The sequence below is a fragment of the Peromyscus eremicus genome, chromosome 13 (assembly GCF_949786415.1).
Source record: "Peromyscus eremicus chromosome 13, PerEre_H2_v1, whole genome shotgun sequence".
Lineage (NCBI taxonomy): Eukaryota > Metazoa > Chordata > Mammalia > Rodentia > Cricetidae > Peromyscus > Peromyscus eremicus.
In genome coordinates, this window is record NC_081429.1 from 25,495,632 (window position 1) to 25,522,042 (window position 26,411).

The following is a 26,411-nucleotide window of genomic DNA, read 5'->3' on the forward strand; positions in this document are numbered from 1 at the left end:
GCTACAGAGAAGAGACTGAATCAGAGCAAAGAAAATCAGAGTGAGGAGGTTAGCCACCTCTGGAGGACAGAGACCCCATACACATATGATAGCGATGTAAATTACTGTTACCATTATCAAAAACAGAGTATGGAGGTTCCCCACAGAGTAAACACAGAACTGCTATAATCTCCAACAATCTCCACCGGACAAGTAACAAAAAGAAATAAGGCCACTATCTCCACTCTCATGGTCATTGCAACACAATAACCAAGGCATGGAGTCAGACTAAGTGCCCATTAATAAATGGAATGAATAAATAAAATGTGATTGCATACAGAGAGAGAGAGAGTGGGGGGAGGAGGAGATTGTTCAAAGTTAGAAAAGGAAAAATAATTAGTTATCTGTGACATTGAAAAACCTGTGTGTGGAAGAAGCTGGGCACTTTAGAAAGGCAAATCCCATTGCTATTACTTGCAGGTGGAATCTACAGAAACAAAGGGTGGAATGATAAATACCAGGGTTTGGGAGTAGAATGTGGGGAATCATGGAGATATTGGTCAAGGATACAAAGCATAAACAGAAGGGATAAGTTTAAGAAATTTGTTTTGTAACGCAGTGATCTAAAAATTATTAGGAAAGAGAGAACAAGACAGTGAGAGAAGAGAGATTCAATAGTACTTAACACATTGAGTTGACAAAGCAGGGAAATACTAGCTACACTAAAGAGAAGTTTCAAATACACATACTTACAAAGAAGGATTCATTCCCTAAATGTTGTATTTCTGTAATCTGAAAAATCTAATCTCACCAACACCTCATCCTCAGAAACTAATCAGTAGTGTGAAGCAGAGTGACATGTGTAATGAGGATGCACACTACAGGTGACACTCTTCATGGTAGAGTAAAACTATTGATCACATGCAACGCTATGTTTGTCCACTATTGATCACATGCGACATTGTGTTCATCTGGTATGCTCCATCATTTCAACACTTGCTTCACTTGATTTTGTATTTCCTCATCACAGTTTTGCACAGAGACACAACTAGTAGTTGCGGATATCTGGGGCTGGGGAGATGAGTCAATCAGTCAGTAAAGCACATGCTGCATAAGGGATGAAGACCAGATTTAAGATTCCAGAGCCCATGCTAAAAGCTAGGCTCAGAGACTCAAGGCAGTAACCTCAGCACTCTGGGGCATGGGGCCAAGACAAGGCTTTCTGCTAATCAGTGAGCTTCTGTTTCAGAGAGAGACCCTGTCTCAAAACATAAAGGTGGAAATGCAATTGAGGAAGACACCTCATCAACATGTACACTCATACAACACGTGTATATCTATAAACCACATAAAACCGCATAAATTCTCAAAAAAATATTTTAAGTTTTATATATATATACAGACACACATATACTGTCTCCTTTGCTTCAATATATACAGATAGACAGACAGAGAGAGAGAGTTCACTATGTATTTACATGTCAAGGTGATTTAAAATTTATATAGACACAATCTTAGATTAACAGCACTTCATTGGTAAAATGAAGAAGAATTGAGGTTTTAGATTCTTCATAGTAATTTGGAGTTTATTTCTAGAATTTTCTATGTTACCGCTTCATAAATATCTAGCAACAAAAAAAAAAATCCCTATTTTTCCTCACTCTGAAATGTTTTTCCCCTTTATGTTTTCACTGAGGTAGATAGAATGCAGTGATTGGCTGACAGAGGACCATCTGGGGAAGATGCTGCCATCTTATACTACTTAAGTTCCAAAAGAGGGAAATCAAATTCAAGGTCGTTTATTACTCGAGGTCTCCTGAGCTTGAAAGCAAACCGCCTGAGTCTGCATCGCCTTGGGCTCTGCTGTCTTAGATTTTACTATCTCCAGGTTTTGCATCCATGAATTCTAAGCTGAGCTCATGTGAGTTACATTTTTATGCATCAAGTGAACCTTATTATCCTAACTTTGTGGAATTTACTTTCTCCTCAAAGAAGAGACAATGAGGGAAGTTAGTACTTTGTGTGGCCCACACTCTGGCTAGCTGTGGAAGTACTTTATATCATTTAATCTCACTATGGTATATTCTAATTCCTGTTTTTAAATGGGGATCTGAAACATTGTATAATTCATCATATATATATATATATATATATATATATATATATATATATATATATATATATGCTGGTCCATGATGAAGACCTCCAAAAGTACTTTTCCAAGGAAGAGTGCTGACTCCCATTGTCCAGATCCAGATAATTTTTTTAAAAAATATAATTATTTTATCAGTTCTTTGAGAATTTCATACAATCCATTTTGATTGTATTCACTGCCCACTCCTCACAGATCCACATTCCTTTCCCTACCCCTTCCCAGCTTCATGTCCTCTTTGTATTTAATAACCTACTGAGCCTGTTTTGTGCTACCCACACACTAGTGGTTTTGTGACTATCCACTAGAGCATAGTCAACCTACCAAGGGCCACCTCCTTAGAGAAAACTGACACCTTCTCCCCCAGAAACCAGCAACTGCCAATAACTCCTCAATTATAGTTGGGGGCTCATGAGCCCCTCCACCTCCATGCTAGAATGTCGACTGGCTTGATTTTGTTACAGGGAACCACCACTGTTGTGAGTTCATGAGTACAGTGGTCCTGTCATGTCTAGAGGACACTGTTTAGGTTCAGTCCTTCTTGACTTCTGGCTCTAATAATCTTTCTACTCCCTCTTCCAAAATGGTCCCATAGCCTTGGGGTAAGATACGATACAGATGTCCCATTTGTGATTACCATTCCACTGACATTTATTCTTGCACTTTGGCTGGTAGTTGGTTTGTACATTAACCACTGCCTACTGCACAAAGAGCATTCTCAATAAGGTCTGAGAGCTGCATTAATGGACAGGTTGAGAGATAGGAACTTAGAGGGCAGTTTAATACTACGTCCATTTTAGCTACAGATTTTCCCACTTTAGTTAATATAGTCAAACCTTAGCGTCCATAGCAGATTGGTTCTAGGACCCACACAGGTGCCCAAATCTGCTGATTGTCAGTTCTTTTCTGGGAAGTGGCATAGCATTTGCACACAGGCTGTGCAAGTGCTCCTGGTAGTCCAAAATCACCTTTAGATTATTAATACCTAATGCAGTTGAAATGCTGTGTAAATCGTACTGCATTGTACAGTACAAGAAATGGCAACAAGAAAATGTATTCATTTGGTGCAGATGCAGGTTTTTTTAAAAAAAACATTTCTACTCTGTGAATGGTTAGTTCAAATTGCGAAACTGCAAATGTGATGGATTAAGACCGAATCCATGAAGAGTGCAGTGGCTGGAGCGGAGCTGGGACACACAGGATCCAGGAAGCTCTCTTTGCTGCACTTGCAGCGATAGATGGATTATTCAGGAGAAGGCTCACTGTGGGGCTAAGAGAATTCATCCGTATAATTCATGTCTTAATGGCAGTTGGTGCCTAGACCTTGGAAAGTAACAAAACTCACAGGCTGACTCAAGAACCAAGCACTAATTTTCAGTACTTTGTGTTTGTTTGTTTGTTTGTTTGTTTGTTTGTTTGCCGTCTACCAGGACTAAGACTAAGAAAATGGCTTTTGCTGTCTTCCTTCTGGCAAATAATCTTGCTGTGTGAGTGAAAAAACATAAAGAGGAAACTGAGCACTACCGAAGGGGAGCTGTCTATCTAATGGTGTGACAACCTCCTGGTGCTCTTCCTCTTCTCGAGAACTGGAAATGATTGTTCTGACTCAGAGCTCTGTCTCCTGAAGGACCGTTGACTAGAAAATTCTCATTCTTTTGACTGTTCTCTTCTAGTACATTTCTGACCTTACCCCCAGATATTTCTTAGCAGTGTAATCTGAGACCTAAGTATTCTGCCCTGAATTCTTGTGTAGGATGTGCTGAATATTCACTGAAGTTTTTGTTTTTGGTTTTGGTTTTTGGTTTTTTGAGACAGGGTTTCTCTGTGTAGTTTTGGAGCCTGTCCTGGGTCTCACTCTGTAGACCAGGCTGGCCTTGAATTCATCGAGATCCACCTGGCTCGGCCTCCCAGTCCTGGGATTAAAGGTGTGTTCCCGACTTGAATTCTTAAGAAGAAACAGAAGATAGGAACCTCCTCATATTCTTGACATAGAAAAGCATTTTCAAAAAGGGGACGTTTATTGATTTTCTTAGTCCCTAAATTGACCTCTAACATGATTTTCAACAATTTAGAACCCTTTTTCTAATACATCTTGAACTCCATTCAACCTAGTCTGATTAGGGTGTGGCCATGTCTACATATGTAAATGGCAGAGGTCAGAGGTCAAGAGCAGTCATCTTGACATCCCTCTTCACAGTGTATGAATGGAGCCACTGCCACAGTCTCGAGAATCCAGCATGCTTTGACATCAAGCTATCGCTACCATAAGCCCGGCAAGAGCAAGCAATATTCTGACATTTGGATTCAATCTCCTTAAGTGAAGCCAGGTTATGATCTAATTATCCTATGACTACCTGAGTTTGGCAGTTTTAGAGATGAGACAGCCCTTGGTGTAGTGAGAAATTGTTTCAAATCAGAGTAACCATTTTCCAAAAATACTTCCAATGATTTAGTTGGCATTTTTAAATGTCAACTTGAAGAATCCCTCCGTGGTCATGTAAAATATTCAGGAAATGTCACATACATATATGGCTTGAATTATTTTCAAAATGTTGTAATTATCAGCAGGAAACAGAATTCAGATAGAAAAACATCAACCTTAGAAAGCTGAGATTCAGTCCAACTTGTGGCACACACCTGTAATCCCAGCACTTGGGAGAGAGAGATGAGAGACCAAAGGTTCAAGGTCAATTCCAGCTGGAGACTGATTTAGAGAGAGAAAGGCTTGGGGGTGAGGGTGGGGTCATAGGAAACTTCAACCTGATTTTTTTCTTTCCTGCTCAAAATGATGACGTTGTGAACTAAAAATAGACTGAAAACAGTCTTTGTCTTCAGATCACAGAAGTCCATCACTCTGTTGTATCACCTCAGCTGGTCACTTTTCTGCACTTAACTACTGTTGCTTGTTAGTGAAATGGTTGTACTGACTGAATCCTTGCATGTATCACATGACACAGGTATGTGAGATCCGAAAAGAGAGGCTCACATGGTTGACCTCTGATGGGGTCTATCTCCTGGTTCGTTCAGTGACACTTTGTGATTATTACTCTCCTGTCATTGTCTCTTTTATGCCTGACACCCTTGAATGTAGATCAGCTCATCACTTAGTACACAAGAATTTCTTATGCGAAGTTAGGCAGACACCAAGTATTTTGCTCAGCCAACCTCAGTGAGAAGGAGCTAGGAAATGTCTCCACCTCTGTGGCTAGGTCATTCATAGAAAGAAAGGCTCAGGTAAAGGGAACAAATGTGAAAATGTACTCAACCTTCTAGAAATCAGAAAAGTATCATCAAATTCATCAAAGCATCAACAAAATGTCATCTTTATATAATTTTCAGGTTGGCAAAACCTAAAGCATTACATGAGAGCAAATGCTGCTGGAGATATCAAGACATTGAGACCCTGGATGATGCTTTCACATAGGTAGAAAATATTCTCCCCAGATCTGTGACATTAAATATGTGGACTCAATCCTCTAGCCATTCTACTACTGGTGCTGTTCTCCATAAAACACTGGGCACTCAAGGAAAAATGTGTGCTGCTGTGTGCAGCAAGGCTGCTACCATTAGAGGATTTGCCAGTGTGTGACTAGTATAGCACATGATGGAGTACATGAAGCAGGAGGTTAGGAGTATGTTAAATGTGTGCAGAACTTCAAAACTAGCACAGAACAGAAAAATGTTATAAGCAGAAATATGTGCTACGTGGAAGTACATTCAACACACTCAGTAACCCATTCTCAAAGCTATGTGTGTTTGTGTGTAGAAGGTAGACATAAGAACATATTGTAAGTATAGTAAATGTATTGGGAAGGAACCGTGGAATGTGGGGCAGAAAATAAAAGGAAAAAAATCCAAGTAACATGAACTAAACAGGGGCATTCCATGCATGGACAGGACAGAATGCTGTAAACACAAGTCTTTGATCATTTTAAATTTGCTTCTCTGAGGTGCACACTTCAAAAAATTTTTCTAAATATTTAACAGTTGAGGCAAAATCAGATTAAGAGCAGGCATGGATAACACAGTAAAAACATCAAGTCTATTTGAAAATTTTCTTGGAAGCCGAGTCTGAATGACCGATTTTTTTTTTTTTTTTTTTTTTTTTTTTTTAGTTCTAAAGGGTAGTTGCCCTCACTTAGACAGAGAAAATAAACTTTAGCAAATGTGTTCTGGTCAGCAGCAGTTGAAGGGCAGATTGACATAAAGTTCATTCCAGGGCCTCCTAAGCCCTAGCATCTAATAAGGATTCAATAAAATCTGTAGAAATATAACACTTAGAAACTTTATTATTACTCAGGGAGATAAGACTTAAGCCATGAAGACATGCTTTCCTACTCAGTAGAAAATAACTGATATATAAGGTGGACTTAGCCTAGCAAGTTGGTCCCATTGCCACGGGAGACCAGGGTAGTTTTTGCCTTGATTTATGGGCTTTAGATCTTCTAGAAAATGAGTCCAGATATGAAATCCCTTTTAAATAAAGATGGAATAAGAAAAAGGCTTAACCGGGCAGTTGGTTCATTTATAATCATAAATTATGTGAAAAAAAATTGTGTGAAAAAAATGTTTTTTGGAAATTTGGTGATTCTTTCATTGAAAGCAGAGTCCAGGTTACTAGCAATACTGGGGGGGGGGGTGGCAAAAATGAACTATTGGAGGTCGACAGTGCCAGGTATAGCATTCGCTTTCACTCCTGGACCAAAGAACTTCATTCTTTTTTTATGCTAGTAATTGGTAAATATGATTGTATATTATTAAATTCTCCATTACCATTTTAATTACGTAGATATTCTGTAATGTCTCTCAGTGTTGAGTCATGCATGGGGCGGGTCTCTGGGCAAAATTTAGTACTCTTTCTCTCCACTGTAAGAAGTGGGAAGTAAGCAGCTGTTGAGCCCATGCCTCTCCGTCACCTTAATGACACCCTGTTTAGGAATATCTTACCAGGGAACTGTGGAAAGAGCTAATCTTATACAAAGGGTATATAATTTGCTGGTGGTAGGATTTCAAGCTTCCGGAGATGTGTGAGTGTCGGTGTGTGGGCATGTGCCTACGTTCCCTGAGGAGGTATAGTCACTGATCCTGGGTAACAGCTGATCTTACAACACAGCAGAAGCATCTTTTTAAATAACCTCATCGTCAGAGCAATGAATCCCCCAAATGACCTGATTAATCTAAAAACACTCCTGAGATATCAGTATGTTCAGATTCATGAACTGTCACGCATTCATCCCTTGTAGACAAAGACATCAAATGATTGTGGGATGGACACATCTGAAAAATGCCACTTCAGAATAAGCAGTGAAAAAACTATGTAAGACAGATATATTTTTCTCATTTGCATAACAATACCATCTTCTAAATACATTAAATATTTATCCATGCCTTTAACCAGATAAATCTTTAGGGACAGAAATTCTTACGAGCTAAGTGTTAGATAGAGCCTACCTTGGTTCAAGACACTGGGTGAAAGTGACACATCTTTGGCATTACCATGCAAGTCCCTATTTTCTGTAACTCCATCTACTGCAGTAATTTGTAACCTTGGGGAAATGTTTTTGTGATTAAATTGCTGGCTGTAAGGTATTTCCAAATGCTTGGAGAAGGAGGAGGAGCCGGATCCTTAATTGAATAGGACAGACTATGCTTAGATTTGGCCTTTGCACGAAACTTGGGTGATTTTCATAGTTAAATGGCTTCTGGCAGGAAGAGTTATTGACTTTGGAAAGATTAAATCAGTGCTGCTTTTCAGTCCTTTCCTGCTTCCTGTAAAGTAATAGTTGCCTTTTTAAAGTTCTAAGGCTTTCCACCAAACTCTTACATAGTAGAAGCGGTTGCCCTTTGGCAGTGAGTGGGGACATCGAATGTTTAGCTGCAGATCATAGCCCCTTTGGGGTCTTTCCTGCTATGTTTGCCCACAGCTTAGTAGATTCAGACTCTAATAATTTTAATGAGTAAATCAAATGCCAGCATCATAAAACAGATGCCGTAGCTTGGAGATGTGGACCAGTTTGGCTTACTATCATTTGATGTTGACCTCTTTTAAAATCCCTTCTGATGAACTTTATATCAATTACTCATCATTCTTCCTTCATAATAACTATTCACTAGCTCAACAAATACTTATTGAATGTCCTTTACATTAAGTGCAGGTTACACACACAAAAAAAATGTTCTTTCCAGAGTAGTTATTGTTCAACCTGGCCAGTTTGAGTGGCCACCCAATACCCCCATTATGACCAAGGTCCCCATTTCATTAGCCATTGTGATTGGAGCTGTCAACTGTATTTCTGTGTGAGCCATTTGTTTATGGTGGTGACGTCATACAAGGGTATGCTTTCTCCGAAGAGCAACCCACATTGAATGACTAGTCACTGACAGGAATACAGAGGGCCAGCCTCTGTGTCCATCAATCTGAAGGATTATCCAGATGGAAAGACCAACATTTCCTTCCCCTGAATCCTTCTTCCCTCAATATAGCAATTGTTTTCCACAGGCATGTTCCACAAATCTTCATATTGTAAGCAAAACTCTCCAGGATGGCAACCCAAGACTCAAGAGAGCCACAGGGCATCAACTGTCAGAGGTGGTCTTCTGGGTTCCTGTAATCACTGCATCCATTAGCTCAGCAAGTATCCAGAAAAACAATATAATTTGGTCTCTGAAATATTCAGTGCTTATCAGTTACCAGGAATTCAAGCAATAACAAACTATCTGGCATTTACAAATAAAACCCATACTATTAGCTTGGGTTTCTGAGTTGATTCTCCATGATTGACGTCACAGTGCCTCAAATGATAAGATCAATACCCTAGGCTGGTTTTTTTTTTTTTCATTTGTTAACCGATACATGATAATTGTTTCTTTTGAAAAGTAAACTGAGTCCTTAGCTGCTCCAGCAGTGTTTCCGTGGGATTCCTTCTGACTTTCTCACATCACACATTAAAGTAACCTTCACTGAGTGTTTCACCTATTCACAGAGCGAACACTGATCACTGGAAACCCATTGCCCTGCCACTCCTTGTGTCTAGAACACAAATGGAATATACCTTCTTCCACTTAGACTGCAGGGAGAGGAGAGAGCCCACCCCCAACCCCAGAAGGACCTGGCAGGAGACAGAGGTGACATCAGAATGACTCTCCTTCCGGTATCAGCTACATTTACCCTTGGCTTTCAAAGCAGTGTGCCCACAGCTGCCAGAGCAATGTCCCCCAGGGCTGTGTGCCTTTAGATTTGTGTTTTTATTTTGTTGGAATTTTCTTGAAGAAAAGGAAGAAAGATCTAGCACCTTTCCTGTGATGGAAAACTAAGGACTCCCTTCCACTTCTTATAAAAAGTAATCATTTTTATCCCCAAACTCCAGGAAAAATAAGTGTATTGAGTCCTAGACCATACTACTTTCTCGGCATCCACTATCAAATATTAGTTGAGCGCCTTATCCATACAAAAGTGTGTTCAACACACTTGGCATGGACCAGAGAACAAAACAGACCCTGTCCTTGCCTTAACTCCTGGCTGTGGCTCACTGTCTCATCCATACTACCTCGTGGGAGAAGGGTTGGGGCTGAGGGAAGGAAACAGAGATGATGTGAAACAGATTTCTGGATCTCTGCCTGGAAATGCTTTTGAATATTCTATCTCATTCTCAAGACCATGTGACTGACTTACATTTTTGCTTAGAGTATGTGGTTGTTTTTATTTCAACCACTGAAATACAATTTTTGGCTTAAACAGACTAAAAAAAAAATCTCATGAGGGTGAGGAGAGGTTGACAGTGAAGGGGGGCGGGGGGGGGGGGGGGGGGGGGGCATGTCACTGGCAGCCATCTTAACTGGGCCGTGGGACTTGTTTGGGGAAATTATTTGAGCTAAACATTTATGTCTATTAAAAGTGAAGAAATTCTGAAAACCAATGTGAATTTATACTGATTGTATGTTCTTTAAGTGCCATGTTCTTTCTGTAGTTATTTAACTGTATAGAAATTAAAAGCTAAATATCTGACTTTAGAGAAAAAACTTGGTTCAGTCATACTTGGCAAGGTGTTCTGGTCACTCCAGGAGACGAGACCATTCAGTCACTACTTTAATTACTAGGACACTTAAACCTGCCAACAGTGGGAAATTTGTTACTCTTCAATCATCCTGTTATAAAACTGATTAATGTTTTCTGAAATCAAAGTATCTTTTGTTTTGCCGTGGGAGACTTCAAATATTGACAAATATTTCAAAAATATTTGTTTATTTTTATATATTCCACTTTTTTTTCTACCAAAGATTTTAAATGGCTGATGGGGATTCCTGCCTCAATGAGGTGACAGACAGACAGATAGATGAAGATATTAAAAATTGGTGTCACTGTATAGTAAATTATGTGTCAGTGAATATAGTTACTAAGTTAGTTTTCCTGGAAGTCCAAGGAAACCTGTATACGCTGACATTCATATTTTACCCTGAACCTTAGCACTCTTTAGTGAAGCAAAGATTCTTTTGATTCCAGGGTTTGACAAGAAGCTCTTTTCCATGTCATAATTTTTATGACCATTTGTTATTCTTTTGAGAAGTTCAATCTCTCTCTCTCTCTCTCTCTCTCTCTCTCTCTCTCTCTCTCTCTCTCTCTCACACACACACACACACACACACACACACACACACACAACGTAGTGTGTTTTCATGTTTGCCATTGCTGTGTCTCATCTCCTAGATACCTGGTCTTTGTTTGATCCGGTGTCGACTTCCTTCCACTTAAGAAATTCACTGAATTGCTTTCTGCTTCTGGCAGATTCTTTTAATGTCTGGTTGTATGAAAATACTTTCACTTTGCCTCAGCTAAAGTTTTTCTTGGTCCGTGGTGTAGTGACATTTATCTTCTCTTTTTTAACAAAATAAAATATAATAAGATATTATATCATCAAAGTTGGACAAGGCAGACTAACAAAAGTAAAACTGGACCCAACAGAGGGCACAAGAATCAGAGACCCACTCGTTCACACACTCAGGAGTCCCATTAAAAACACTAAACTGAAAGCTATAATGTATACACAAAGGACTGGCTGCAGACCCATGTCAGCCCTGTGCTTGCTGCTTCTGTCTCTGTGAGTTCATGTGATTTTTGCTCAGCTGACTTAGAGGGCCTTGATCTCCTGGTGTCCTCCATCCCCTCTGGCTCTTACACTCTTTCCACCTCCTTTTTCTGTAATCAGGATAAGATTAGCCTGTAGACATGCCTATGGCAGACTCTAGGTTGTTAACTGATAAAGGAAAACTCAGCCCATTGTGCACTAAGCAGGGGACCCTTAACAGTGTCAGGGTGAAGATGGCTAGTTGTGAGGAAGCAAGCAAGAGAACAATTAGAACTGCCTGGGTTCATTTCTCTCTGCCCTGGTCTGTGGGTGTGACGGACTAGCTGCTAGAGTTCCTGCTTTGACCGCCCCGCCCCTCAGCAATGGACTGTAAACTGCAATTGGGAGCTGGCCCGACCCTTTCTCTCCTGAGTTGCTTTTTGTCAGATATTTTATCAGAGCCACAAAAATTAAATTAGGATTCTGTGGAGATAAGTCCTTTTTTTTCTAAATTTCATTGGGAAATAAAAATAGGTGTGTGATTTTGTAGATGACAAGTTGGTGTATATTTTACACATGAGTTGGGCATAGTAATTGTGTTGTTGCTATAGCAACCCCTAACGGTTTGAGGTCTGGTGAGAGGAAACCATTCTGTAGGACTTGTTAGTGACTGATTTCATATTTAGAAAACATTTGATGTGACTAGTAAGCAAGTAAACTATGCCTTACCAGTTTGAATTCTTAGCTTGCCAAGGGCCGAAGCAAGAGCAGAAAAGAAGCCACTGTAACCCACAAAACAGTGGAAAACAGATTTACAACGGTGTGAGGGAAGGGCTGATTTGTTTGACATGAGCTCCTGTGTGAATGCTGACTGGGATCCAAGTAATTAATACAGTAGTTGTGTAAGCTTTCCTTCTACACACCAGGCATGTGTAGGTAGGAACCTTTACCTCTCGGGACCCCCTGAGGTAAACATCCACAGCAACCTCCGCAGCAGCAGCACAAACCCCAAATCTCTGTTCTCATCAAGGAACCAAATGAATGTGACACTAGTTGGTGGGAGCAGTGTCTCCCTGGGAACAGGAAGGAGAGAGTGTGGAGGATGATGGAGGTCATTCCCTTGTTTTATGATGGAGTGTTTACATCTGGCTTACATACATATATTCTCTTATAGTCTTCATATCATCTCTTAGGTGACTTATAATGTCTAATATAACATAAATAGTATAAATATCTGCAACTCAGCATTGTTTCTGTATTAAAGACAAGAATAAAGAAACTCTGCATCCTCAGATCATATGAGATTTTGGACATTGCGTCTGAGGATGTGGTACCCATAGACACAGGGCTGACTGTATCTAAATTCTTAAGACAAGTTACCACATACTGGCTCAATAGCAAAGCAATATGTAAACAATAGTTTTTCTTTGGAGAAAACATTTTATTCTCATACTTCATAGTAAAGAAATGGGGGGTTTAAAAAGTAATAAACAGGACTAGAGAGATGACTCAGCAGTTAGGAGCATGTATTGCATTTGAGGAGGACCTGAGTTCTGTTCCCAGCACCTACATCATGCAGCTCACAACCACCAGTAACTCTTGCTCCAAGAGATCCAACACCTTCTGGCCTGCACAGGCACTTGTGTGCCTCTCCTATGTGTGCATGCATGCAAGGTTAAAAATAAAATAGTTTTTTAAAGGAAATAATAAAGCAAATAAAGGAGTATAAATTCTGGAGCCCACAGACTCCTTTAAAGGTTACACTGTCTTCAAACCGTGTTCTCTGCCATAAACTCCAACTTGTCTCCAACTGAAAATCAATTTATCCCCAGGAAGCTCCTTTAGAACCCTTGTCTCTGTGATAAGCACATGTGACCCTGTGGTTGTTCTTGTGTTGAGTATCCAAAACATGGGACAGCTGCTGTGTTGCATGTCTTAGCCTACATGATCTTATTCATTCCTTACTACAGATCCATATCTGTTACTAAAATTGCTGCATATTTGTTCATACTCCAACATTGCCGTCATATGCCTCTTATAGGAAAGGGAAGCAACCTCTCCAGAGGCACGTAAGAAGCTGATGTTAGGTTAGGATGCCAATGACTTCCATTCTGACCGCCACCCCTACAAACCGCAATAAAGGCCCACCCAGGCCAAGATCCTCCAGTAGGAAGAGCACTCTCTCTGTGTCTCTGTTCTCATCAAAGGACCAAATGAACATGATGCATGCTGGAGCCAGTAGTTATCCTGGGAACAGGAAGGAGAGAGTGTCAGTGAAGAAATGGAGAAATGACACAAGTCATTTCCCGAAAGGGAAGAGAATGCTAGAATTTCAAGTGCTGTGTGGATTTTCTGTAGCATAACAACAGTTTTGTTGTTTCAGTCACAAGTCTCTACACTGGCTACAGAAGAAAAGTGGGGTATGAGGGCTTTCCTAGTCCCTGACAGTTTTATTTTCCCTTTGATTATGATGACAATAGATTAATACACAGTCAAATGAAGACATACCAAGAACTTACACTCCATTGTGAGGCAAGGGAGATGGTATAAAAGAAAAGAAATATACAAGAGCAAGTCAGGGGAACATTCACAGGCCTCGGGGCTCTCATGAGCTGATGCAAAGGATATAAGGCACAGGGATGCCATGTCACTAGTGAAGATCTGAGAAACTGAAAATTTAGAAGAGTGAAAATTTTCTCTCATCCAAAAACCTAGAAAAGGCAATATTGAAGTACTGCACGTGGCTTGAACCCTAAAGATGAATGGGGCTCCCTGGGAGGAAGAATGGGAAAGGTATTCTAGAAGGAATAGTACTGTAAGTTAACTCTGGTTAGGGAGAGGCAAGGCACACAGTGGTATGCATGATGGGAAAGACAGGAGCAGCTGATGCTTATGTTCACTATGGTAGCGGGATGCTGAGGATGGGCATCTTAAAGGGAAAAGGATGCTAGCTTAAGGTTTGAGGGATACAGTTCATCCTGTCAAAGAAGGTATGAGCAGGGAGACATGGTACAGGAGGCCCCATAGTGATTGGAGTGTTCAGCTAGGACTCCTTGCCTCTTCACATCTCTAGCAGAACAAGAAGACTGAACCAGAAGTGAGGCTAGCCCTCCACCAAAGAGACTCACTTCCTTCACTCACCCTCATCTCCCAAATACTCCCTAACCTCTCAAAACAGCACCATCTTCCAGTGCTCATAAATCTGTGAGAGTCATTTCACATCCAAATAATAACACTATTCTAATAAAAGATGAAACATTTTTATTATAACATTTTGTTGATTTTTGAGAATTTCATACAATATATTTTGATCATATTCAATCCCTAACTCCACCCAGGTCCGCCCCTACTTTCTTACCCCTGTAACTTCATGTCCTCTTATTATTTATTTGTTTGTTTGTTTGTTTGTTTGTTTGTTTAGGTTTTTCGAGATAGGGTTTCTCTGTGTAGCTTTGCGCCTTTCCTGGATCTTGCTCTATAGACCAGGCTGGCCTCGAACTCACAGAGATCCGCCTGCCTCTGCCTCCCGAGTGCTGAGATTTAAGGTGTGCGCCATCACCGCCCGGCTTCATGTCCTCTTATTAAACAAACAAACAAACAAAAACTATTGAATCCATTTTGTGCTGCCCAATACTTTTGGGATGTCATGCCAGCCACACAGAAGCATGGTTAATCCTACCAGGGACCATACCCTTAAAGAAAACTGACTGGCTCTCTCTGCCCCCAGAAACCATTAATTGTCCATAGTGCCTCAGTTCCAGAGGTGGGAGGCTTATGAACTTTTCCCTCTTCATGCTGGAATGATGACTGACTTGGTCTTGTGCAGGTCAGTTCATGAGTAGAGCAGTGCTGTCATGAAGACTCTGTTGTTCTGATTCTCCCCGACGTCTGGCCCTCTTCTGTACTAGAACCATATTTTAAAGTGCCTTGAGTATAGGTTAGAACTTTTATCCATCTGTGGTCATCAGATGTCACTGCAGGCTTTTCCGTGGGGTCCTGTTGTGATGCAGTTATTGTAGAAATCCTGGCTCTGACTGTGGAAGGAAAAGAGTGATAAGAAAAGAGGTCTGTGCAAAAGAACAAGAGCTGTTCCCCAAGCCCAGACCTTTCAAGTCACTGGCAGAAACCTCTGGCACTCACAGCCCAAAACTATGTCAACTCTACTACAATACAAGTCTGAGTCCCAGCAACTCCTTTCTGTGACAAATATCCCAACTTGTGCTCCTTATTAACAGTGTTTCTTGAAGGAACCACTTCAGTTTCTCAATGTTTGGTTACTTTTTTTTTTTTAATCTTTGAAGTAGAACTAATCACAACAAGATGGCCTCCTACTTGGAGAATGGACTAAATGGCATTGGCAGATATACTTTATTCATGTAAAGTGCTTCAACATTATCAACATTGTGTAAGCCAGTTCAAGAGGCATTTCCAGGAGGATTCTGATTTCAAGAAAAAAAAAATCTGGAGAGAGATTTAGCAAACCCTTTCAGAAGAAAGTCTATATATGAGTGGGCGTTAAGCTTGTGAGATGGACCAATCAGTAAGGACGGTTGTTATCAAGCCTGATGACCTCAGTTCAAGCCCTGATACCCCAGGGTAGAAATAGAGAACCAACTCCAAAAACTATGTTCTGACCTCTGCATATGTGCTCTGGTGTTCACACACACACACACACACACACACACACACACACACACACACACTCCACAATAAATTAATTAATTAATTAATTAAATAGATAAAATAAATAAATAGATAGATAAATAAATAAATAAATAAATAAATAAATAAATAAATAAATAAATAAGTAAGTAAGTAAGTAAATAAGTAAATGTGTGAATCCTGGGTCCAGCTACTGGGCTAGTTGCTAGCTCTGATGTTCTCTAGCTCTGAATTAGAAACAAATTAATTAAATTTTTTGTGCCTCGGTGTCTTCATTTATAAAAATGGAAATTAAGAATGATTCCTTCCAGAGTTATAATATGTAACATCACATAACAACAAAGGAACAGTGAGGTGGGTGACAGGATTTAGTGTCTAGCCAGGTGACTTGAAAGTGAGAAGGTCATTCTACATCATCTCAATGGATTAAGTCTAGCCACATGAATTCTTAAATTTAGAGATACTTTCATGGCTGGGGAGGAAGAAGAGATGAAAGAAGAAGAAAAATAAGATTGCAATATGAGATTCAACCATGATCCCCGACTTTGTAGATGGAGGAAGGTGGCATACTCAATAAGAGCATGTTGAAGATCTGTTATACATAGCACATAGGCTAATACGCTGGGAAAGAAAGCAGACTCGCTGTACTCTCTAGCCTCAGTGAATGTGCAGAGAATCATTTACAAATAATATGCAAAGTGTGACCAGAAATAAAATAACGAAGGAGGCCATAGCTAAATTCTGCGATTCTCTTCATCCATTGTTTACCTAAGAAGGAGGCTGCTTGAAGCCCTGAGACTAAGGGTTGAGGGGAAGTCATTGCTAAGCTGTTCTTTCAATAAGCAGATCTTGATCCTTGGGAAAAGCAAAGGGGAATGAGCCATGGCATTAGCCCTTAGGGATTACGTCAAGATTTTAAAACTCCCCTAAGGGGAGAGAATGTGGCAGGCTAAGTGGAGGCAACAGTTCCGAAGAGTGTGACATTCTGACTATTGACTACAGCTAGGAAAAGTTAAGAGAGGGAAATGATTTTTGCAGCCTGGCTGCACATCAAAAACCCATGGGAATGTTCCACAAGCAGGTTCCTAAGCATCTATGTCAGAAATAAATAGACCGCCCCCAAATTCCTAATGGATCTTGATGCGGTCCAAGGATCGGGAAGTTGTAGTGTGGGATAGACAGTGCACAGATGAACTGCAGAGTGAACTTCAGACCACAGGAAGGAGCTGAGCACTTGTTGGCTGTGGACCTGGCAGGAGGAGGGGGCTCCCTGCCAGAGGGATTCATAGGGATGGCTACAAAGATAGATGTGTGCCTAGAAGGTGGGACAGGAAGAAAACAGGACACAAGCAAGAGCCCACTGGATTTAAAATTCCTGAGGACTAGATGATATCCACTACCCCCACCCCAGTGTGCCCAGTACTGTGACACACAATGAACTAAAAGAAAAAAAAAAAAAAAACAAAAAACTGTTCACTAAATGCTTAAGTAATTATCTATGACATGAAATCTGGAAAGCAGGGCGGGAACGGGAAAACAGAGTTTCACCAAAGCAAAATAAGCAAATTTAAAAGGATGAATGTTTTGAGGTGGATGGTGAGTTCACTTTCAGACTTACTGGGTAATAGTGATAAAATGGCATGATAAAAATGGATCAAAGTATGCAAGGGAAGTGTGTAGAGATGACTTGTGGGGCTCCTCCACCTCAGTCCTTGAAGCTTTGTCAACCCTTCGTTTTGTTTTTGCATGTGACAAGCAGACTGAAGTATGAACTGTGCTTCTGACAGGTTACATCTGCTCTGGGAACCGCTGAATGTCACTTGAAGGCCCCCGTGTTGGCTTCCGAGAACTCCTGTTGAATGACAAAGACGCTAAGAACAGTAAGTCCAAGTGGGGAACAGTGTGGGAAGAATGGGCCTGTGAGGCCAGCCATCCTCAACTAAAATAGAAAAGCAACAGGGTAGGAAGATGTACTCCCAGAATTCAGTTAGCTACTCCACCTCTTACACAACACACACACACACACACACACACACACACACACACACACACCACATATATACCACACATACACACATGCCACACATATACACATACCATACATACACTCACTACACATACTCCACACACAGACATACACACCACATATACACACACACCACATACACACACATCACACATATGCACATACCACACATACCATACATACACAAATCACACATACATACATATCATACATACACACGCAGCACATACACATATACACACACCACACATATACACACACCACACATACACATACACCACTCATATACACATACCACACATACACACACTCACCACACATACCCCACACACAGACATATACACCACATATACACACACACACACACACACACACACACACACCACATACACACCACACATACACACATACCACACTTACACTCACCACATATAAACACACACACACACACACACACACACACACACACACACACACACCAGCATGCTTCCTTCCATCTAAAAGTAATCATGGACCCAAACTGACTTTTCTTGCAGCCACAACAGAGAGGCCTAAAGGGATAGTAAATGCACAGTAACTTTTCCAGAATCAAAACTTTCATTTCTCCAGTCTCTGATCTAACAGAATTATGTTAAAGATGTGCTTCAGGTTTGGGGATGGAGCTCAGTGGTAAAGTACTTGTCAGTCATGTACAGGGCACATAGGAATTGTCTCAGGTTGAATTAATCACATTGAGAAGAAAGCCAAAAAGCATGAACAGCCTGCTTATTATATAGTGTGGTAGAAATTAAACAAGAACTATTCTCTTCCTACTGACACCTTTTCCAACTCTTGAAGATCTTTTTCTTTTTGTTTTTTCTTTTGTTTCCAACCTTAACTGGTACAAGGTCTAGATAACATTAACATCTATGAGAAAAAGACTAGGTACAGTCAGTAAATAAGAAGTGACCACTGGGGAGGGAAGAAGTGGGGAGGAGGGTTGGGGAATGTCCTGCTGTCTCCATAGCTGCGCTTTGCCATCATGTGTCCTGCCATATTTAAGAGGCATAAGCAGAATATTTATATCATAATATTTAACAGTATGTTAACAATATATTTTAAAATATTAATACCATAACAATGGACTGAATTTGGGTGACTTCAATTACTGTGTTCCTTCTTCAGTTATAGAAGAAATAGTATCTGAAACACAGAAAATACAGAAAGCTCATAAATGTAAAATTATCTATTGTTCTGGTATCGATGTGGTAACAAACTTAGATATGGAATGTCTACTTAGTTGTTATATGCCTATATGTAAATTATTTATGATACGGCCTTATGTTACTAATATGATCTGCACACTGGAGTTTCTGTAGACTCCTCAGAAATTATCTTTAATGTTCTACTTTAGACCATCTGTTCTTTGATTTTTTTGATAACCTTTGAACCACATTACCAAAACTTTGAGGCTTTTTATTCTAGAAACTGGGGCTCTTTCTCTAACGTCAATAAACTATGTACAATAAGAATAATTATCAGGTAAGAATTACATTCACAGTGTCTAGTCCATTTGTATTTAGCAACTTTGAAGAAAGTACTCTATTATCTGTCCTATCTTGGTGAGTCCAAAGCTTTGTACCTAAATCACTTTCTATCATAACTTGTATTACCAACCTAAAAATATCTTTTTGGACCTTAAAACATTTTCTTAGATAAACAACTTAAGCTTTTATGTCTCTCAACCTTTATAAACTTTATATCTTTTTTGTGAGTTTCATTTCTGAATTTGGTAACAAGAAAAACTGTAAGATTATAACTATCTTCAACCCCATCAGAGACCTAAGAAGGCTAAAATATTACCTGAGTAAACAGGAAGTGCAGAGCAAGCAACTTCCAAAACTATATAAATGACAAAGACATCTAGCTGCCTGGCCAGTCACCCAAGGTTTCTCTGCAACATTGGAGCATCCATCTTTGGCCTGCAGGCTTAGAATATCTGACAGACTTTTCTGTGAGGCAGGAATTTTGAAGGACTGGCCTACCTTGTCTTGGCAAAGTTTAGCAGGCAACTTCCTTTGTGTCCTGCTTGTCCAACTTGGACAACATACCATCAATAGTCAAGGAAAGGGAAGTTTCTTGCCCAGTGGCTAGCTTTGCCACATTTGAAGCAAACTCCATATAGAGGTCCTTCAATGCCCATCATATTCTTTGAAGTAGATTAGTGCTGGCAGGAGCAGACACTTCTCACTGTCAGGAAAAGCCTTATTTTATTAAAACATCTTAAGTGCCATATTCTGTAGATCTCTGAAGTGTTTGAAGACCACCTAACTATCGAGAATATATCTCTGTTTAACCCTGAAAACATAACATGAGGCTAAATAAAGTTTGTTTCTGTCTACATCTAAACCCTTACTACAAGTTTAATTATTGTAGGTGACTACTAACTTGCATTTCTTAATTTTCCTAAACAGTTTGTAATAGTAGATTTCAAGGACCAGAACTTTACATTTTTAAATGAGCTGCATGGGTACAATACCTTAAACAAGAGTAGAAACATATATACAGTATGTTGTAACAAAAATAACCTTAAATTTGTATCAATATACAAAAATCTATACCAATGTAAAATATTTGAGACTCATGCTGTGGGATAATGCTTTTGTACCCTGGTTTAATAAAATGCTGATTGGCCAGTATCCAGGCAGGAAGTATAGGTGGGATAAGTAGACAAGGAGAATTCTGGGAAGTGAAAGAGTTAGGAGATGCCATCCACCATCTGGGAAGCCGCATATAATGGCACACAGGTAAAGCCATGGAAAACGTGGCGACATAAATTAACAAAAGTGGGCTAAGTTTAAGTGTAATGGCTAGTCAGTAGGAAGCCAGAGCTAATGGCTGAGCAGTTTTAATTAATATAAGCTTCTGAGTCATTATTTTATAAGCAGGCCACGGGACTGCGGGGGGCTTAGCAGGACCCAGAGAAAACTTCCAACTACAGACTCGTAGTTCTTTTTAGTTTAAAAGTAGATTCAATAATCTACCTTTTTACCCTCTCATTCTTATATCCCTCTTTTTTTATTTTCATCCCACATCCCCCCTCTTTCTCCAAAATTAGATAGGAGAAAAAGACTGAGCAAAGAAAAAGAAAAAGATCCCCAAATCTGATCTCTTTAGTTTTTTTTTTCCCTGACTATGACCAGTAACAACTTGCAACCAACCCCCCTCAACAATGACAAACATCCATAACCCACTAAACAACCAAAAGCCACCCACCCCACCACTTGGGAATGGGGGCATAGTGCCTTAAAATTCTTTCTGGGGATGATGGCATCTTTAGGAGATCCTGAGAAAATTAGGATAATGGTCGAGCCCTGGGAGAGCTAGCTGTATCATTTGTTATCCAGTCTCTGTGTGCTGGGAAAGTGCAGGGCTTAACTGAAGTCCGGGCTGGAGTAGTCTGTGTGAGGCTGGATCATCTTAGCTAGCCATTTTGACGTTTTCCTGGATGCAGATTTCCAAGAAAATGCAACAAAGCTATTCTGTGAGGCTGGATCACCTGGGCTACTTGTCTTGTCTTCATTGGTGTCTGGTCCTTTTGTTCTGAAAACACACAAATTTTTAAAGGTAACATAAGTATCTGCATTAACCCAAGGATGGAATGTACAGTGTGCACAAGTCAGCTAAAGATGATTCTCTGTTCTATTTTTCAGCAGGCAAACAGCATCTGTCAACTTTATCAGTCTGTTTGGACTGCATAACCAAACGGTCATGAGGACTCTGTAGCCAACAAGATTTATCATGTCTCATCCAACTCAGAGCTGTTCCCAGCATATGTCACCTGTCCTATACTTTTTCTTGGTTTCTTCCTTCAGGTCTATAGCCAAGATTTTCAGGAGGTCTCCCCTGGTCAAATCTGATCCTTACTGATTTTGAAGAAATCCATGGCTTTTCATTTCCTATAGAAACTAAAGCATAACCTCTCCCCCAACACAACACATTTCCTGACTTCCATTCTGAAGTTAAGACATCCTTAAAATACATAGGATGGTTTAATTCAGCAGGTTTTTTCCCCACAATCCAATGTCTCTCAGCAGCTGTTGTTTTTTTCTCATTAGCATTTTAAATTTTTTAAGTTCATAAAGCACTATATAGGGTCCAAACATCCTGTGTTTTGGTATTTCCTATCCTTACATGGCTTATTCTTTTTATATTACTTTGCTGTGTCTATAAGAACTTCACTTTATTATTTTCAAACTATTTTTTATGACTGTATGTACCCATTTTCTTTTCTTTCTTCAGCACCTAAGCACATTTTCAAGCATACTGTACCTGTTCAGAGGGTTTCTCGGTCTGGAACCTGGCTTTTATGTACCTGCAGCCATTTCTGACTGGGTGAGCCAAGCCTTAAAGAGGCAGACCACCTCTGAGTATCTGTAGGCTCCTTCTATGGCTTTGCTTAACATATGGCACTGGCAGCTGGCTTCATCCCCATCCCTTGGGTTGGTGAGAGCCAAGCCTCATGCTCTGGGATGTTGCTGGGCTGGGCTGCAGCAGGTGTGTCTACCTAGTGTCTTGTCAGCTGCTCACAGGCCTTACTCAAGTGTTTGGCTACACAACAGGGCCTCTTAAAAGAGCCTCACCTCCATACGCTGGGAATTTTCTCAGCTTTCTCATGCCCTGTGCTTAGATATACATGCCTCCACATTAGACACCAAATGTTTGTTGCAAGTCTTTCTTTGGACTGCCAGCTCCTGAGCAATGACATGGAGACTTTTCATTAATTATGAAAACTTGGTCTTATCTTAGGCTTGTTCCTAACTAGTTCCTAAAACTTATTCTAACCCATTTATATTAATTTACATTCTGAGACATGACTGGTTACTTCTCCTCAGTACCATACATCTAACTTCCTCTTTGGCTGGCTGGCAAATCTTCCGCACCTCAAGTTCTTTCCCAGAGTTCTTATCTCTCCCTGGAAGTCCTGCCTATCATAACCAATCAAGCAGGCAAGAAAGGACAGAGACACATCTTCACACAGTGTACAAGAAGATTATCCAACACCACATTGCTTAACCAATATACAGATGGATTATACACTTGGATTATGATTTTTAAACTTTGTAGTATTGCAAATTCATGTCTATGCTTTTTTTTAGAATTTTCTTTTTTATTAAGAATTTTTTTATTCATTTTACATACCAGTCAAAGATCCCCCTCTTCCCTCCTCCTGCCTCTCCAGCCTCCCCCTCCCAACTCTAGAAATATTCTTAACTACATGTATGTACTTGTATAAAACACAGTTTGAGTGGACATGGCATGTCTGTGCTTTTATCTGGGCTTTGCTTCCCATACAGTCAGTATTTATTAAATTATATGGCATACCCAGCATTTTATTATAAAATGGATTTTCTGTGTAATGAGTTTGTCTAACTGTAAGTTAAAAATTAGTACTCTGTGCTTTAAGGAAGAGGGCGCTAAGCTGACTGGTAGGCTAAGAGTGTGAAATCCACTTTTAGGTTATATTTTTGATGATTTAATTGACTATCACTGGCTGTAAATGGGAGGGCATCTGAAGTACCTCGGAGAACATGCTAGAGGGAAACGGGTACACAGATACTAATGACAAAAAGACTGTGGGTTAGACTGCTCCATCTGCAAAACAGTGCCAAGGTGACAAGAATTTTTACTTTACTAAACCACTCTGTGCAAAAATAGCAGCTAGAACAACAAAAAACAAAACCCCATGGCCAGCTCTATGACAAAGAAATTGCATCCCTTAGAACCAAATGTGATTTAAAAAAAAAAAATGTGTGGGTTGCATAAGCTATTAGTGATAATAAGGCATGAATGGTTTTCAAAATGTGTTACAGAAGGCTGAAAGAAAGCAGAGGGCCTTCTGTTTGCACCGGAAGACAGAGAAACTCAAGTCATCAAAAGCCGTCACCACAAAGCTTCATCAGTCAGTCTGGGGGGAGTAACTGAAACCTGGGGAGTTTCTCTGGCCCCAGTGTGTGGGTAGACATGGAGAGCCCAAGTGGACTAGAGTAGCCCAATCTCAATAGACACTTAAACAGGACTCAGCACACACCTCCTCTGGCCATTCCTTGTGTTGAGAAATAGCTGCTGGAAATAAAGCCCACACTGAGCAGAGAGATAAAGAAGCTAGGTAGATGTGGAAGAAGAGAAAGGGAGCCAGGACACATCTGAAAATAAGGCCAGGGAGGAGTTTCTTTTAGCCATGGGGCTACATCCCAAGGCCCCTGCTCAATCCATGAGCAGCACCAAAGTCTTGATGTACCTTGCTGTCTTCCTATATGCATACCAATGATAAAGTTGCCCAGAAACCTAGCATTAGTACCTTGTCCAGTCGTTATCAGAGAGGCTTCCTCTGGCAGCAGATGGGATCCTGTGCAGAGACCCACAGCCAAACATTATGCAGACAGAGTCTAAACTGGAGGTCTCATTTGGGTCCCTCCCCTAGGAGATTGGGAACCCCACAGAAGAGGAGGAGGAAAGATTGTTGTGGTCAAAAGAGATGGAGGATACCAGGAGGAATTGGCCCATCAAATTAACTAAGCAGAGCTCACCTGAGCTCACAGAGCTGAAGCAGCAAGGTCCTTCTGCATATATGTTATGGCTGTTAGCTGAGTGTTTCTGTGGAACTCCTAACTGTGGGAGTGGGTGTATCTCTGACTCTTTTGCCTGCTCTTGGGACTCTTTTCTATTGGATTGCCTTGTCCAGCCTCAATATGTGGGCTTTTGCCTTGTATCTTGTTTTGTCCTGTTTGACTGTCTTCTCTTGGAGGCCTGCTCTTTCTGAAGAGGAAACAGAGGGGCAGTGGAACTGGGGGAGAGGTGAGGTTAGCGGGAGGATAGCTGGAAAGAGTAGAGGGAGGGGAACTGTGTTCAGGATGTATTGTATGAGAGAATAATCTATTTTCAATAAAAATGAATAAATAAAAAATTTAAAAGGAAACAATAAAAAAAGTTGAACCCATGAGCTAAACATAGTAAAAGGTTAATGATAGAGCAGAATGCAACAATGTATCCATATTTATCTCTTTCCTTTCTCCGCTGTGATGAAGCAAGTAGCATGTACAGTATAAATAACCTATAACCTATAGTAAAGGATGACGCATGTCACTGACAGGATGGAGCCAGACAACACAAGGGGTTATTTTTAATTATAGCATTTAGAATAATACCTAATTTTAAACCTAGGAAGTTTATTTTGAGAATTTTCCATTTAATGTTTATGGCCCATGTTTGACTGTGGGTAATGAATTAACAGAAAAGGAATCATAGATACAGGGAGACTACTGTGTTAGTAAACACATCCTAACAAAAGGAGAAAGGGGAGCTGTAGATCTCAGAGTGATCTGTAGCTCAGCATCTCTCACGCCATGGAAGGACAGTGGTGGGTGCAGAAACAGAGCTGCTGTAGATCTGTGTGGACAGCCATCTTGTCTGTACAGAAGCGTGTAACAAGCCTATGTTTAAAATTGCAGCTTATGACTCCAACGTTAAATTCCCTTTAGTCCACCTGTTTTCAAAAATTAATTTTCAGAATGCCTAATGCAAAGTCAAATCTACCATGTCAAGTTACCATACAGGCAGTAAACTTTTCTCTGCCTGAAATAATAATATATACTATCTTTTCTAGGCAGACAGGGGTCTGTAAAATATGCTGTTGTTTATCTCATGAAGGCGAGTAAAGCGCACGATAGAAACTAATGTTATATAGCAGTAAATTAATATATTAATGGAAGGATGTCACAGCCTTTAAAAATAAAACTGTGCCCCCAGGCAGAGGAAGGAGCCAGAATAAAGGAAAGAGAGATGAGCACAAGATTCATCTTGTAAATTTGACTTTAGAGCCGCATAAAACTTCACATCATCGTGAAGCAAAAATAAATTCCGAGCAGTCTGTAAACATCAACAGTAAAGCGAGACAACTGTGCCTGTCTTCCAGTAGGTGGCACAGGAGACTAAAAGGAGGAAGACAGGAGACCTCACATCACAGGTGTCATGCATATCCTGAGCTGAACGTTATCCTTAAGTCAAACACAACTGCAAGGAATTGTGAGCTTACTGTTGTGATCATCATGCCCCTTAGGGTGTCTTTTGATTTAGTCTCAGGGGGTGTGTGTGTGTGTCTGTGTGTGTGTGTGTGTGTAACGGATAAAGGAAGTGAGTAAATAGTCTTCATTGGAAAACTGAAATTTGATAAAAGAAAAGAGCATACAGTTTAAAAAATGGTTTGAACAAGAAGTATCATGAATTCATGAAGGTTGTTTTGTTCAATAAGTGTTTCCTATTTTTTGGTTCTCAAAAAGATTTAGAAGGTGATTAAATTCTCACCATGAGATTTTGGTCTCTGCCCAGTGCCTTCCCTATCAGGCTTAACAAATATTCCTTGAAGAGTGATGGACTGCAGGTCTGTGGAAAGGAACAGGAGTCTGGGGTAGCTAGCATAGGCTACCTGGTACTGAACTCTCAGGGGCAAGAGATGGGAAATTTGGAAAATAACAAATAGCACAACTGTAAT

General features: G+C 40.2%; 1 long non-coding RNA gene across 1 annotated transcript in view; it reads right to left on the bottom strand.

Annotated features, from left to right (window-relative positions):
- The window catches only part of LOC131923259 (uncharacterized), a 43,425-nt gene that overhangs the window by 5,096 nt on the left and 11,918 nt on the right, over nt 1-26,411 (bottom strand). Inside the window, exons 2-3 of the long non-coding RNA XR_009382557.1 lie at nt 21,420-21,463; nt 18,994-19,063 (exon numbers count right to left, since the gene is read on the bottom strand). This is a non-coding gene — a long non-coding RNA (uncharacterized LOC131923259). The remainder of the gene's footprint in view (nt 1-18,993; nt 19,064-21,419; nt 21,464-26,411) is intronic.